At 35.8% G+C, this 15020-nt stretch overlaps 1 long non-coding RNA gene across 1 annotated transcript in view; it reads left to right on the top strand.

The window, feature by feature from the left end:
* LOC309660163 overlaps positions 1–15020 on the top strand; it is a 193705-nt gene that overhangs the window by 57625 nt on the left and 121060 nt on the right. The gene's annotated exons all lie outside the window — the stretch shown is intronic.

Below are 15020 nucleotides of genomic sequence, written 5' to 3'. Positions count from 1 at the left end.
CTTCCTTCTCTCTTTTATCTTTAGCTGAAATGACATTTAAGCCTGAATTCTAAAGCACCTCTGAGTGTTACTTATTTTTCCCCAGGTATCTCCCATATATACATGATGTATATATGCCAATAAACTTCTGTTTGTTTTTTTCTTGTTAATCTGTCTTTTGCTTTCAGGGTTTCCAGCTAAGAATTTAGAAGAATTATAGGCAGTTTTTTTTTTCCTCTTCTACAATGTCATTAGATTGTGGCCACTAAAAATCCAGGATATTCTTCCCATCTCAAGGATCTAATGATATCTGTAAAGTATTTTTTCATGTAAGGTGATATATTCACAGATTCTGGTGTTTAAGGCATGGGTATCTTTGGAGGGGCTATTATTCTCCCTAATATAGGCTGTTAAATGATGCTAATTGCTAAGAGAAGTAGAAGGGTTTGATGAGTGCACAGAATTTCTGAGGGAAAATACTTGTAGTTTGAGGCTATCATTGTAATGGAACGTCAATAGTGTATTACTCTCCCATAAGTGCAAACATTAATTTTCTAGGCAATGAGTTATATAATCTGTGTAAAAGTTATCTGTTAAGAATGATGGGTACCAAACAGTATTTAGGAAATAAGAAAAGTAATTTGTACAATCTGCAGTTTAAAATATGGGGAGGGGATTTTTTGTTGTTGTTGTATTTCTTTTATTGTATTACATTTTTGAGTTTTGACTGCATTCACTAATTGGCTACTCTAGACTCAGGGTCTACAGAAAATAACAATGTCCAAAAATTAGCAGATGCCATGAGAGCTAATAAATATGTTTACAAGTAAATAAACAGACTCTCAGTCCCCATGGAATTGTTTATTTCTTTAACTCATATTTGCATGGACTTATGATAAACTATGTGATTTTATGATTAAATTCACAAGAAATTTTTTAACTTTTATTTTTTTACCTATGTCTCCATAATTCAGGGTACATATGAAAGAAATATTGCTACCAAATAGGTAAGTGAATTACTCCCTATGTACAGATCATATACTTGAAAATTTAGGGTCACCGAAATGCTTTATACAAAAACAAAATCCCTTTCAAATTTCATCAAATTATTTGTGAGAAAAATTCTGAGGATATACAGTATTATACGCACTTTAATGAATTATAAGGATAGTATTATAAACAATGTAAAAGCAAGCATGTATTATGTATTGATTTTTTTCATGCCTCATTCCAAAAAACATATTTTGAGGAAACATATAACTTTGAACTATTTAGAGTTCAGTGAAGGACAATAATATAAATACAGTGTAAATGCTGCCAAGATTTCCAGCCTGGGAAACTATAAATAATAACACTAAAAAATAGAAAAACTATTATAGAGCATAAACATGATAGATATAATCACACATCTTTGGGAACACAGCAGACAAAGCAACTAATCTGCCTGAAGTAGTTGTAAAAACTTCTCTAAGAATGTGGCACTTCAGCTCTCTTTAATAACTTCTGAGAGGTAAGGGAACACAATGCATGCATGAAACAAAAAGAGGGTTCCAAAAACATCAGACAACAAAAGAGCTCTCAGAAATTGCATATATGATAGAAATGAAACACTCAGTAGAAAGACTGGAGGATAAAGTTGAAGAAATCTCATATAATGTACAATAAAACTTGAAAAGTTTGAATATCAAAGAGGAAGAATTAGAATATTAGGGGACAAAGGGGAGGATTACTTTCATTCTACAGTTCTATACCCTGCCAAATTCTCACCAAAAATGAAAGTAGAATGGGGACAATAGATCAATAACTTCAAAATTCTGAGGGAAAATTATTCTTAATCTAGAATTCTCTACCTTGCTAAAGAATTATTCAAATTTAAATTTAGGATAAAAGCAATTCCATGTATATAATTTCTAAAACTAAAACAAAAATCTTTCCTGCCCTCTCTTGCAAAGCTCCATGGGGTTATGCTCTGCCAAACAAAGGAATAAAACAAGAAAGGGGAAGACAGGCTCAATGAAAATGATGATCCAATACAAGAGAGGGGTAAAGGTATAAAATCTACAGGATTCACTCAGCAATTCAAAAAATATTTATTAATCATCTTCTCTGCACCAGTTACTGTTGTGGATGCTCTAGATACACCAGTGAACAAAATAGAAAAAAATTCCTACCCTGATGAAACTTACATTACATTGACTACTGAAATAGTAGTTATGGGAAATTCCAATATGAGTGTGCTTAGTAGAGAGCTGAGAAAGAGAGAAAACTTCACTCCCCAAAGTGAAATTAAACAGATAATGCAAAGTTTATGCTATTTTGTGTTGTAGAGATAAACATTAAAATAATCAGTTAACGTGGTTAAATGTGGAAAAAGAAGATAAAGTTGACTTGAAACACTGCTGGGTTTTTTGTTTGTGTTTTTGTTTTAGAAAAACAAAACTGTGGTTCTATTTGACTTGAAATTATGTACCTATTTTGAGAAAACTAAAAGTTAACTAAAAAATGAAAGATAAAGATCTTTGACATAAATTCTAAAAGGCAGGGAGACAGGAATTTCAAAGGATGAAAGATGGTCAGAAGTGCAAAATTCAAAAGAGAAATCTAGAAGGATCTAGAGGGACTCAGACTTCAAGGATACTAGCGAAAGGACCATCATACATTCAGAGACTTACCACTTACTTTGTCAACTCTCATCAATGGGACACAATGTTCCTGAGCCATCTCCTTTGATGGATAAAGCATTCTCTTCAACCAGATTTCATTTGCTGTTGAGTTCAAGACTTTTGACCTTTAAACTTTAACTCCTTTGAAGTTAAACATTGAATTTTCATGCAAAATAATATTAAAAAGCTTTGTAAACCAAAGTCTAAAAATTTTCACTTAGCTAATAAAGTTGACCTAAATAAGATTATCGTTTAGAAAAAAACATACAGATGAAAGGGGTTTATATTATACCTATTCTCCTTTCTATTCAAGACTAAAATAAGTATTTATTTTAGACCTAGAGTGTCTTAAACTAGCATCATGTTTAATCCTCTAGAATTTACAGAAAGTGTAGTCACACTGCACTTTCCATTTCCACAGAGGTAGTGCACATCTGTTTATTATTCTCACTTATGAAAATATCAAAATCGTCTAAGGATTTTTCTCCAGGCAAGTTTCTATGTGTGATCTTTCTGATCTAACCATATGCAATTGCAGAGGCATGGTGGGTGAAAGCTGCCCTCCTCACACCAGACTCAGTGCATAGCTAGTGCATTGTAGTCTCTGGAGGGAATTGTGGTCAAGAACTCAGCATTCCTCACTCCCAGGCCAGCCATGCTCATAAGCCTATCTGAATCCTAGCATATATGCCGCCCCTTGTAGGTCTCCTTATTAGGAGACCTTGATTAGGCCGTTTTTCCCCACTCTGACTCAGTACTTTTCTACTCCCTAGCCCTTCCCTTCTTGCTATCCTTGGTTCCCTGGTGTCTATAAAATGGCAGAGACTTTTGTTCAGGGCTCTTCAGCAGTGAGAGGATTCCCTGTACTTATGTTGCCTGCAGTCTGACCCTCTGGTGCTCTTCTGTGGGGAAACATGGAATATTAAGGGGCTGGCACTTTACTTTTTCTTTTCCTCTTACCTGACCTATTGCAGTTAAATGAATAAGACTTAAGTGTTATTTTCAGCTTGACATATTGTCCTAATTGAGCCCCTGGACACCTAGCAACTTGACATCGTTCTTATCCTAGTAACTAGCCTATAACTGAATGCTTACAGATTAAAAATAGAGGCTAAACACATTTAAATTTTTTAAAAAGCCCTTCAAGTGAATACTCAAATTTCCACATTTGTATAAATTTGTCATTATTAGGAATTCTCTTTTCCACCCCTACTATGGAGATTCCAAAGTAAAATAATTATGTAATGCAATATTATGAAGGAAGACACCATATAATTAGTATAACTAAAGTAAGCATTTTAGCAATGTGGCAACATTGGCAATTAGACTTTTGAGTATTTCAAGCTTATATATTTCCTAAAAAAGTTCTTCAGGCTATGTGTTTGCTTCCTGAATACTGAAAATAAATAAGACCATCTCCAGCATTTATCATTTGTAGACTTTTTAATGGTGGCCATTCTGACCAGTGTGAGGTGATCCTTCCTTGTAGTTTTGATTTGCATTTCTCTAATCATTAATGACGTTGGGCATCTTTTCATGTGCCTATTGGCCATCTGTATGTATTCTTTGGAGAAATGTCTATTTAGGTCTTCTGCCCATATTTTGATTGGGTCGTTTTTTGTTATTGAGTTGTATGAGTTGTTGGTTACATCATTTGCAAATATTTTCTCTCAGTCTGTAGGTTGTCTTTTTATTTTGTTTATGGTTTCCTTTGTTGTGCAAAAGCTTGTAAGTTTGATTAGGTCCCATTTGTTTATTTTTGCTTTTATTTCTATTGCCTTTGGAGACTGACCTAAGAAAACATTGCTACAATATAGGTCAGATAATGTTTTACCTATGTTCTCATCTAGGAGTTTTATGGTGTCATCTCTTACATTTAAGTATTTAAGCCATTTTGAGTTTATTTTTGTATATGGTGTGAGGGGGTGTTCTAACTTCATTGATTTACATGTGGCTGTCCAGCTTTCCCAACACAACTTGCTGAAGAGACTGTCTATTCTCCACTGTATACACTTGCTTCTTTTGTTGAAGATTAATTGACTGTAGATGTGTAGGTTTATTTCTAGGCTCTGTATTCTGTGCCATTGATCCATATATCTGCTTTTGTGTCAATACCACATTGTTTTGATTATTGTAGCTTTGTAGTATCATCTGAAGTCTGGGAGGGTTATGCCTCCAGCTTTGTTCTTTTTTCTCAGGATTGCCTTGGAAATTTTGGGTCTTTTATGATTCCATATATATTTTAGTATTATTTGTTCTAGTTCTGTGAAAAATGTCATGGGTAATTTGATGGGGATCACATAAAATCTATAGATTGCTTTGGGTTGTATGGCTATTTTAACAGTATTAATTCTTCCAATCCAAGAGCATGAGATATCTTTCCATTTCTCTGAATCATCTTCAACTTCCTTTATCAGTGTTTTATAGTTCTCAGCATATAAGAAAAGGGAACCCTCCTACACGGTTGGTGGGAATGTAAATTGGTGCATCCACTATGGAGGTTCCTTAAAAAACTAAAGACGGAGTTACCATATGATCCAGGAATCCCACTCCTGGGCATATAACCAGAGAAAACTCTAATTTGAAAAGATACATGCACCTCAATGTTCATAGCGGCACTATTTACAATAGCCAAGACATGGAAGCAAACTAAGTATCCACAGACAGTTGAATGGATAAAGAAGAGGCGATATATATATATATATATATATATATATATATATATATATATATATAATGTATATACACATATAATGGAATATTACTCAGCCATAAAAAAGAATGATATAATGCCATTTGCAGCAACATGGATAGACCTAGAGATTATCATACTTAGTGAAGTAAGCCAGACAGACAAAGACAAATATCATATGATATCACTTACATGTGGAATCTAAAAAATGATACAAATTAACCTTTTTACAAAACAGAAACTGATCCACAGACATAGAAAGCAAACTTATGGTTACCAAAGCAGAAGGGAGAGGAGAGGGATAAATTAGAAGTTTGCGATTAGCAGATACAAACTACTATACATAAAATAGATAAATAACAAGGACCTACTGCATAGCACAGGGAACTATATTCAATATCTTGTAATGCAAAAGAATCTGAAAAAAACTGTATACATATAACTGAATCACATTTCTGTACACTAGAAACTAACACAACATTGTAAATCAACTATACTTCAAATAAATAAATAAATAAGACCAAATTTTTCTCCCTACTGTGGAGACATAGTTTGAATAGTAATGTCAAAGAGTTGAATTTTTCAATGTTTTCCTCAAAATTTGAATACTTATTTTTGCAGAGTGTGCATGTTTATCCTGTGCCATTCACTGTACCTTCCATATATTAATTCATATGATTTTCTCAGTAACCTATTTATTCCCATTTTAGAGATGAAGAAACTATAGCACCAACAACTTAAACAATTTGCCAAATCAATGTCACACAGCTAGTAAGTGGTGGAAACAGGATTTGTCCCAGTTAAGTTACTTTTCCAAATTCCTTAAAAAAAAGAAAAAAGAAAATAGAAGTAAAAAGAAATATTAATAGAGTCATATAAACTAAGTGGTTAGAAAGGACTTTAAAATAATTTATTATTTATCCAATTTGTGGGTAACTTTATTCAAATCCTCTTTGAAGAGTTATTCTGCTTTTTTTGAACACTTCCAGTGATGAGGAATTTACCACCAGCCAAGGAAGTTCATATCATGTTTCTCATCTCCAGGTCCCTACGATTTTTGAAAGTCTATTAATGATTTCACTCCATTTGTCTTAGATCAACAGCATCCCAGAGGCTATAGAGGACACATGTAATATCTTTTTACATGACACCTTTTCACATGTTTGGAGATATTTGTCTTTACCCAACACCCTGATCTCTTTCTTCTGAACATGATTCAAGAGGTTTATACCTTCTTTGAGGTGCTGCATGTAAAACTAATATTTCTAACATTACAGGAGGAGAGATGAGTGGACCATCAATTTCAATGAGATTCTATTCATTTTTTTCCAGAAGTCAGACCACATTGTTCATATTATATTGAAATTGCTGTCAAGTATAACTTCTGAGTCTCTTTACTCTATCCCATTACTCATTGATATTATTCTTCTCTAGTACCTTTGAAATTGGTTTTGAAGATCCAGAGGCTCTATATAATTTCCTCTTGTCAAGTTCACTGTATTGTTTTAGTCCACTAAGCAATGTATTGTTTTATGTCTACTAAGACATTGTTGCATCCCAAGTTGATCATCCAATTGATATGCATTCTTTTATGATTTGGAGTCCTCCGTACACTTGATACACATGTACATGAGGTCTTCAGCCAAGTCAGTCAAATGAAATCCTGAGCAGTATAAGGCTGAATCCTTTGGAATATCCTTCTATATACTTTGAGCACTATTACTCACATATTGATGAAATATTCTTTGCACAATGATTATGAGTTGAGCACAGCATCAGTCACATGAGATATGCCTGAACAACAGAGACATGGTGGTATCTTCCATCAGGAAGTTACAGGCTAGCTTCCATTTCCTGCAAAAAAAAAAAAAATCCCCTTCCAGATTCAAATAGATTTATTAATAATTAATTTTTAGATATGATCATTAAACTGGGTACTGATTTACCCAATTACACTATAATTCAGTCTGAACTCTGAACTCTGCACCCTGAAACTTAAAATATGAGACATCGTAATTTACCAAAGTTACTGAACAAGTTTTATTCCATATTTTTCCGGAGCTAAAGACCCTCTAAAAGGAAAACAAGTTTAATCTTATTACTGTATGGCTTATACTCATTTTGAATCTGCTTTTGCTGAAACACTTCTGCTTCTGAAGCCACATCTGCTTTTCTTTTGTTATTAGGTAATATTTCATTACCCAGCTCAAGTAAAGACAGTAACTCATCATCTTTGGGCCTCGAATATAACTCAGAAGTGTTTTTATTTGGTTGTAACATTGCTTTTGTTTGTTTTTTGTAAGCCCTTTGTGTGATTTCAGCTTTTTTTTTTTTAAATTATTTATTTATTTATTTATGGCTGTGTTGGGTCTTCGTTTCTGTGCAAGGGCTTTCCCTAGTTGCGGCAAGTGGGGGCCACTCTTCAACGCGGTGCGCGGGCCTCTCATTATCGTGGCCTCTCTTGTTGTGGAGCACAGGCTCCAGACACGCAGGCTCAGTAATTGTGGCTCACGGGCCTAGTTGCTCCGTGGCATGTGGGATCTTCCCAGACCAGGGCTCGAACCCATGTCCCCTGCATTGGCAGGCAGATTCTCAACCACAGCGCCACCAGGGAAGCCCCTATTTCAGCCTTTTAACTTTCTTGTACTTACAGGTTCATATGCTTTCTTGAAGCGTTTAATTGATTTTTTTTTTTTAATCTTCAGTATATTTATTTATTTATTTATTTTTTAGGCCAATTCTGGGTAACTTTTTTTTTTTTCACACACACACACTGTATTTTATTTTTACAAGAGATAAATAGACTGAAACCAAGCATTGTAAATTGATGACCACAACAAAAGCAACAATGATTGTAATTACCAAACACGAAACACACTAATACTATGTCATAATATTGACATTCAGGCCAGTAATCCTCCACTGTAACAGCTCCTTTACTTTGCAGTGAAAACTGATTTGTATATTTTTTGCCTCTGAGTCCTTGAGGGATTTTTTTTTTATTCAATCAGAAAGTCACAAAATTATAATCATCCTCATCAGTTCACTCAGTCCCATGTAATTCACTTTTTTTTCTCATCTTGATCTTTTGTTAGCACTTTTATGAGTTCAGTTTTCCATTAGAGTTCTGAAAATGCTTATTCAATCAGTTCAGCAGTATAGTCAGTTACCAGAAACCTGTACTTCTCAGAGTCTTTTCCGTGAATTACTTGAAGATGAAACCCTTTTATAGGAACATATTTGCAAAAGCATCAGAGTACACCCAGAACTGTCTGTAAATGACAAAACACTTAAAAATGACTACGGTTAAAGGTTTGACAAAAGTTCATAATAATGCAATTGACAAGGAACTTTAGTTATTTCTGAGATATACATTTTAAAGTAATAACTAGAATTATGACTTATAACACTATACCAGAAGATATAAGAATTTTAGAAATTTCACGTAATGTCTGAAACATTTATATTAACATATTTCCATACAAATAACCCAAAGAAAGTTTAGTATTAGTTGTTTTGTTTGTTTGTTTGTTTGTTTTTTTATACTGAAGGTTCTTATTAGTCATCAATTTTATACACATTAGTGTATACATGTCAATCCCAATCACCCAATTCAGCACACCAGCATCCCCACCCAACCGCAGTTTCCCCCCTTTGGTGTCCATACGTTTGTTCTCTACATCTGTGTCTCAACTTCTGCCCTGCAAACCAGTTCATCTGTATCATTTTTCTAGGTTCCACATACATGTGTTAATATACGATATTTGTTTTTCTCTTTCTGACTTACTTCACTCTGTATGACAGTCTCTAGATCCGTCCATGTCTCAAAAAATAACTCAATTTCATTCCTTTTATGGCTGAGTAATATTCCATTGTATATATGTACCACATCTTCTTTATCCATTCATCTGTCTGTGAGCATTTAGGTTGCTTCCATGACCTGGCTATTGTAAATAGTGCTGCAATGAACATTGGAGTGCATGTGTCTTTTTGAATTATGGTTTTCTCTGGATATATGCCCTGTAGTGGGATTGCCGGATCATATGGTAATTCTCTTTTTAGTTTTTTAAGGAACCTCTGTACTGTTCTCCATAGTGGTTGTATCAATTTACATTCCCACCAACAGTGCAAGAGGGTTCCCTTTTCTCCACACCTTCTCCAGCATTTGTTGTTTGTATATTTTCTGATGATGCCCATTCTAACTGGTGTGAGGTGATATCTCATTGTAGTTTTGATTTGCATTACTCTAATGATTAGTGATGTTGAGCAGCTTTTCATGTGCTTCTTGGCCATCTGTATGTCTTCTTTGGAGAAATGTCTATTTAGGTCTTCTGCCTCTTTTTGGATTGGGCTGTTTGTTTCTTTAATATTGAGCTGCATGAGCTGTTTATATATTTTGGAGATTAATCCTTTGTCCGTTGATTCGTTTGCAAATATTTCCCCCCTTTCTGAGGGTTGTCTTTTCATCTTGTTTATGGTTTCCTTTGCTGTGCAAAAGCTTTGAAGTTTCATTAGGTCCCATTTGTTTATTTTTGTTTTTATTTCCATTACTCTAGGAGGTGTATCAAAAAAGATCTTGCTGTGATTTATGTCAAAGAGTGTTCTTCCTATGATTTTCTCTAAGAGTTTTATAGTGTCTGGTCTTACATTTAGGTCTCTAATCCATTTTGAGTTTATTTTTGTGTATGGTTTAGGGAGTGTTCTAATTTCATTCTTTTCCATGTAGCTGTCCAGTTTTCCTGGCACCACATATTGAAGACACTGTCTTTTCTCCATTTTATATCCTTGCCTCATTTGTCATAGATTAGTTGAAAATAGGTGTGTGGGATTATCTCTGGGCTTTCTATCTTGTTCCATTGATCTATGTTTCTGTTTTTGTGCCAGTACCATATTGTCTTGATTACTGTAGCTTTGTAGTATAGTCTGAAGTCAGGGAGTCTGATTTCTCCAGCTCTGTTTTTTTCCCTCAAGACTGCTTTGGCTATTCGGGGTCTTTTGTGTTTCCATACAAACTTTAAGATGACTTGTTCTAGTTCCATGAAAAATGCCATTGGTAATTTGATAAGGATTGCATTGAATCTTTAGATTGCTTTGGGTAGTATATAGTCATTTTCACAATATTGATTCCTCCAATCCAAGAACATGGTATATCTCTCCATCTGTCTATATCATCTTTAATTTCTTTCATCACTGTCTTATATTTTTCTGCATACAGATCTTTTGTCTCCCTAGGTAGGTTTATCCCTAGGTATTTTATTCTTTTTGTTGCAATGGTAAATGGGAGTTTTTCCTTAATTTCTCTTTCGAATCTTTCATTGTTAGTGTATAGGAATGCAAGAGATTTCTGTGCATTAATTTTGTATCCTACAACTTTGCCAAATTCATTGATTAGCTCTAGTAGTTTTCTGGTGGTATTTTTAGGATTCTCTATGTGTAGTATCATGTATCTGCAAACAGTGACAGTTTTACTTTTTCTTTTCCAATTGTATTCCTTTTATTTCTTTTTCTTCTCTGATTGCCGTGGCTAGGACTTCCAAAACTATGTTGAATAATAGAATTGAGAGTGGACATCCTTGTCTCGTCCCTGATCTTAGGGGAAATGCTTTCAGTTTTTCACCATTGAGAATGATGTTTGCTGTGGGTTTGTTGTATATGCCCTTTATTTTGTTGAGGTAGGTTCCCTCTATGCCCACTTTCTAGAGTGTTTTTTATCATAAATGGGTGTTGAATTTTGTCAAAAGCTTTTTCTGCATCTATTGAGATGATCATCTGCTTTTTATTCTTCAACTTGTTAATATGGTGTATCACATTGATTGATTTGCATATATTGAAGAATCCTTGCATCCCTGGGATAAATCCCACTTGATCGTGGTGTATGATGCTTTTAATGTGTTGTTGGATTCTGTTTGCTAGCATTTTGTTGAGGATTTTTGCATCTATATTCATCGGTGATATTGGTCTGTAATTTTCTTTTTTTGTAGTATCTTTGTCTGGTTTTGGTATCAGTGTGATGGTGGCCTCATAGAATGAGTTTGGGAGTGTTCCTTCCTCTGCAATTTTTTGGAAGAGTTTGAGAAGGATGGGTGTTAGCACTTCTCTAAATGTTTGATAGAATTCACATGTGAAGCTATCTTGTCCTGGACTTTTGTTTGTTGGAAGATTTTGAATCACAGTTTCAATTTCATTACTTGTGATTGGTCTGTTCATATTTTCTGTTTCTTCCTGGTTCAGTCTTGGAAGGTTATACCTTTCTAAGAATTGGTTCATTTCTTCCGGGTTGTCCATTTTATTGGCATAGAGTTGCTTATAGTAGTCTCTTAGGATGCTTTGTATTTCTGCGGTGTCTGTTGTAACTTCTCCTTTTTCATTTCTAATTTTATTGATTTGAGTCCTCTCCCTCTTTTTCTTGATGAGTCTGGCTAATGGTTTTTCGATTTTGTTTGTCTTCTCAAAGAACCAACTTTTAGTTTTATTGATCTTTGCCATTGTTTTCTTTGTTTCTATTTCATTTATTTCTTCTGTCATCTTTATGATTTCTTTCCTTCTGCTAACTTTGGGTTTTGTTTGTTCTTCTTTCTCTAGTTCCTTTAGGTGTAAGGTTATATTGTTTACTTGCGATTTTTCTTGTTTCTTGAGGTAAGCTTGTATAGCTATAAATTTCCCTCTTAGAACTGCTTTTGTTGCATCCCATAGGTTTTGGGTCATCGTGTTTTCATTGTCATTTGTCTCTAGTTATTTTTTGATTTCCTTTTTGATTTCTTCAATGAACTCCTGGTTATTTTGTAACGTATTCTTTAGCCTCCATGTGTTTGTGTTTTTTACTTTTTTTTCCCTGTAATTCATTTCTAATCTCATAGCATTGTGGTCAGAAAAGATGCTTGATATGGTTTCAATTTTCTTAAATTTACTGAGGCTTGATTTGTGACCCAAGATGTGATCTATCCTGGAGAGTGTTCCGTGCGCGCTTGAGAAGAAAGTGTATTCTGCTGTTTTTGGAAGGAATGCCCTATAAATATCAATTAAATCTATCTGGTCTATTGTGTCATTTAAAGCTTCTGTTTCCTTATTTATTTTCATTTTGGATGATCTGTTCATTGGTGTAAGTGAGGTGTTAAAGTCCCCCACTATTATTGTGTTACTGCTGATTTCCTCTTTTTCAGCTGTCAGCAGTTGTCTTATGTATTGAGGTGCTCCTATGTTGGGTGCCTATATATCTATAATCGTTATATCTTCTTCTTGGATTGATCCCTTGATCATTATGTAGTGTCCTTCCTTGTCTCTTGTAACATTCTTTATTTTAAAGTCTATTTTGTCTGATATGAGTATAGCTACTCCAGCTTTATTTTGATTTCCGTTTGCATGGAATATCTTTTTCCATCCCCTCACTTTCAGTCTGTATGTGTCCCTAGGCCTGAAGTGGATCTCCTGTAGACAGCATATATATGGTTCTTTTTTTTTTTGTATCCATCCAGCAAGCCTTGTTTTTTTTTTTTTTTTTTTTTTTTTTTTAGAGAGAGAAAGTCTTTATTTATTTATTTATGGCTGTGTTGGGTCTTCGTTTCTGTGCGAGGGCCTTTCTCTAGTTGCGGCAAGTGGGGGCCACTCTTCATTGTGGTGCGCAGGCCTCTCACTATCGCGCCTCTCTTGTTGCGGAGCACAGGCTCCAGACGCGCAGGCTCAGTAATTGTGGCTCACGGGCCTAGTTGCTCTGCGGCATGTGGGATCCTCCCAGACCAGGGCTCGAACCTGTGTCCCCTGCATTGGCAGGCAGACTCTCAACCACTGCGCCACCAGGGAAGCCCAAGCCTTTGTCTTTTGCTTGGAACATTTAATCCATTCATGTTTAAGGTAATTATTGATATGTATGTTCCTATGACCATTTTTAAATTGTTTTGCGTTTGTTATTGTACGTCCTTTTCTTCTTTTGTGTTTCCCACTTAGAGAAGTTCCTTTAGCATTTGTTGTAGAGCTGGTTTGGTGGTGCTGAGTTCTCTTAGCTTTTGCTTGTCTGTAAAACTTTTGATTTCTCCATCGAATCTGAATGAGATCCTTGCTGGGTAGAGTAATCTTGGCTGTACGTTCTTCCCTTTCATCACTTCAAGTATATCATGCCACTCCCTCCTGGCTTTTAGAGTTTCTGCTGAGAAATCAGCTGTTAATCTTATGGGAGTTCTTTGTATGTTATTTGTCGTTTTTCCCTTGCTGCTTTCAATAATGTTTCTTTGTCTTTAATTTTTGCCAATTTGATTACTATGTGTCTCAGCGTGTTTCTCCTTGGGTTTATCCTGTATGGGATTTGCTGTGCTTCCTGGACTTGGGTGGCTATTTCCTTTCGCATGTTAGGGAAGTTTTTGACTATAATCTCTTCAAATATTTTCTCTGGTCCTTTCTCTCTCTCTTCTCCTTCTGGGTCCCCTATATTGCAAATGTTGTTGCATTTAATGTTGTCCCAGAGGTCTCTTAGGATTTTTTTTTCATTCTTTTTTCTTTAGTCTCTTCTGAAGCAGTGAATTCCACCATTCTGTCTTCCAGGTCACTTATCCGTTCTTCTGCCTCAGTTATTCTGCTATTGATTCCTTCTAGTGTAGTTTTCATTTCAGCTATTGTATTTTTCATCTCTGCTTGTTTGTTAATTCTTCTAGATCTTTGTTAAACATTTCTTGCATCTTCTTGATCTTTGCCTCCATTCTTTTTCCGAGGTCCTGGATCATCTTCACTATCATTATTCTGAATTCTTTTTCTGGAAGGTTGTCTATCTCCACTTCTGGTAGTTGTTTTTCTGGGTTTTTTTCTTGTTCCTTCATCTGGTATATATCCTCTGCCTTTTCATCTTGTCTATCTTTCTGTGAATGTGGTTTTTGTTCCACAGGCTGCAGGATTGTAGTTCTTCTTGCTTTTGCTGTCTGCCCTCTGGTGGATGAGGCTATCTAAGAGACTTGATGGGAGGGACTGGTGGTGGGTAGAGCTGACTGTTGCTCTGATGGGCAGAGCTCCGTAAAACTTTAATCCACTTGACTGTTGATGGTTTGGGCTGGATTCCCTCCCTGTTGGTTGTTTAGCCTGAGGCAACCCAACACGGGAGCCTACCTGGAATCTTTGGTGGGGCTAATGACAGACTCTGGGAGGGCTCACGCCAAGGAGTACTTCCCAGAACTTCTGCTGCCTGTGTCCTTGTTTCCACGGTGAAACAGAGCCACCCCCCCACCTCTGCAGGAGACCCTTCAACACTAGCAGGTAGGTCTGGTTCAGTCTTCTATGGGGTCACTGCTCCTTCCCCTGGGTCCCCATGTGCACACTACTTTGTGTGTGCCCTCCAAGTGTGGAGTCTCTGTTTCCCCCAGTCTTGTTGAAGTCTTGCAATCAATTCCCACTAGGCTTCAAAGTCTGATTCTCTAGGAATTCCTCCTCCTGTTGCCAGACCCCCAGGTTGGGAAGCCTGACATGGGGTTCAGATCCGTCACTCCAGTGGGTGGACTTCTGTGGTATAAGTGTTCCCCAGTCTGTGAGTTGCCCACCCACCAGTTATGGGATTTGATTTTACTGTGATTGTGCCCCTCCTACAATCTCATTGTGGCTTCTTCTTTGTCTTTGGATGTGGGTTATCTTTTCTGGTGAGTTCCAGTGTCTTCCTGTCAATGATTGTCCAGCAGCTAGTTGTGATTCTGGTGTTCTTGCAAGAGAGAGTC

This window comes from Balaenoptera physalus, assembly GCF_965194825.1.
Source record: "Balaenoptera physalus genome assembly, chromosome: 4".
NCBI classification, from domain to species: Eukaryota; Metazoa; Chordata; class Mammalia; order Artiodactyla; family Balaenopteridae; genus Balaenoptera; species Balaenoptera physalus.
Note: the sequence above shows the minus strand (reverse complement) of the source record. Positions and strands in the feature narration are given on the sequence as shown.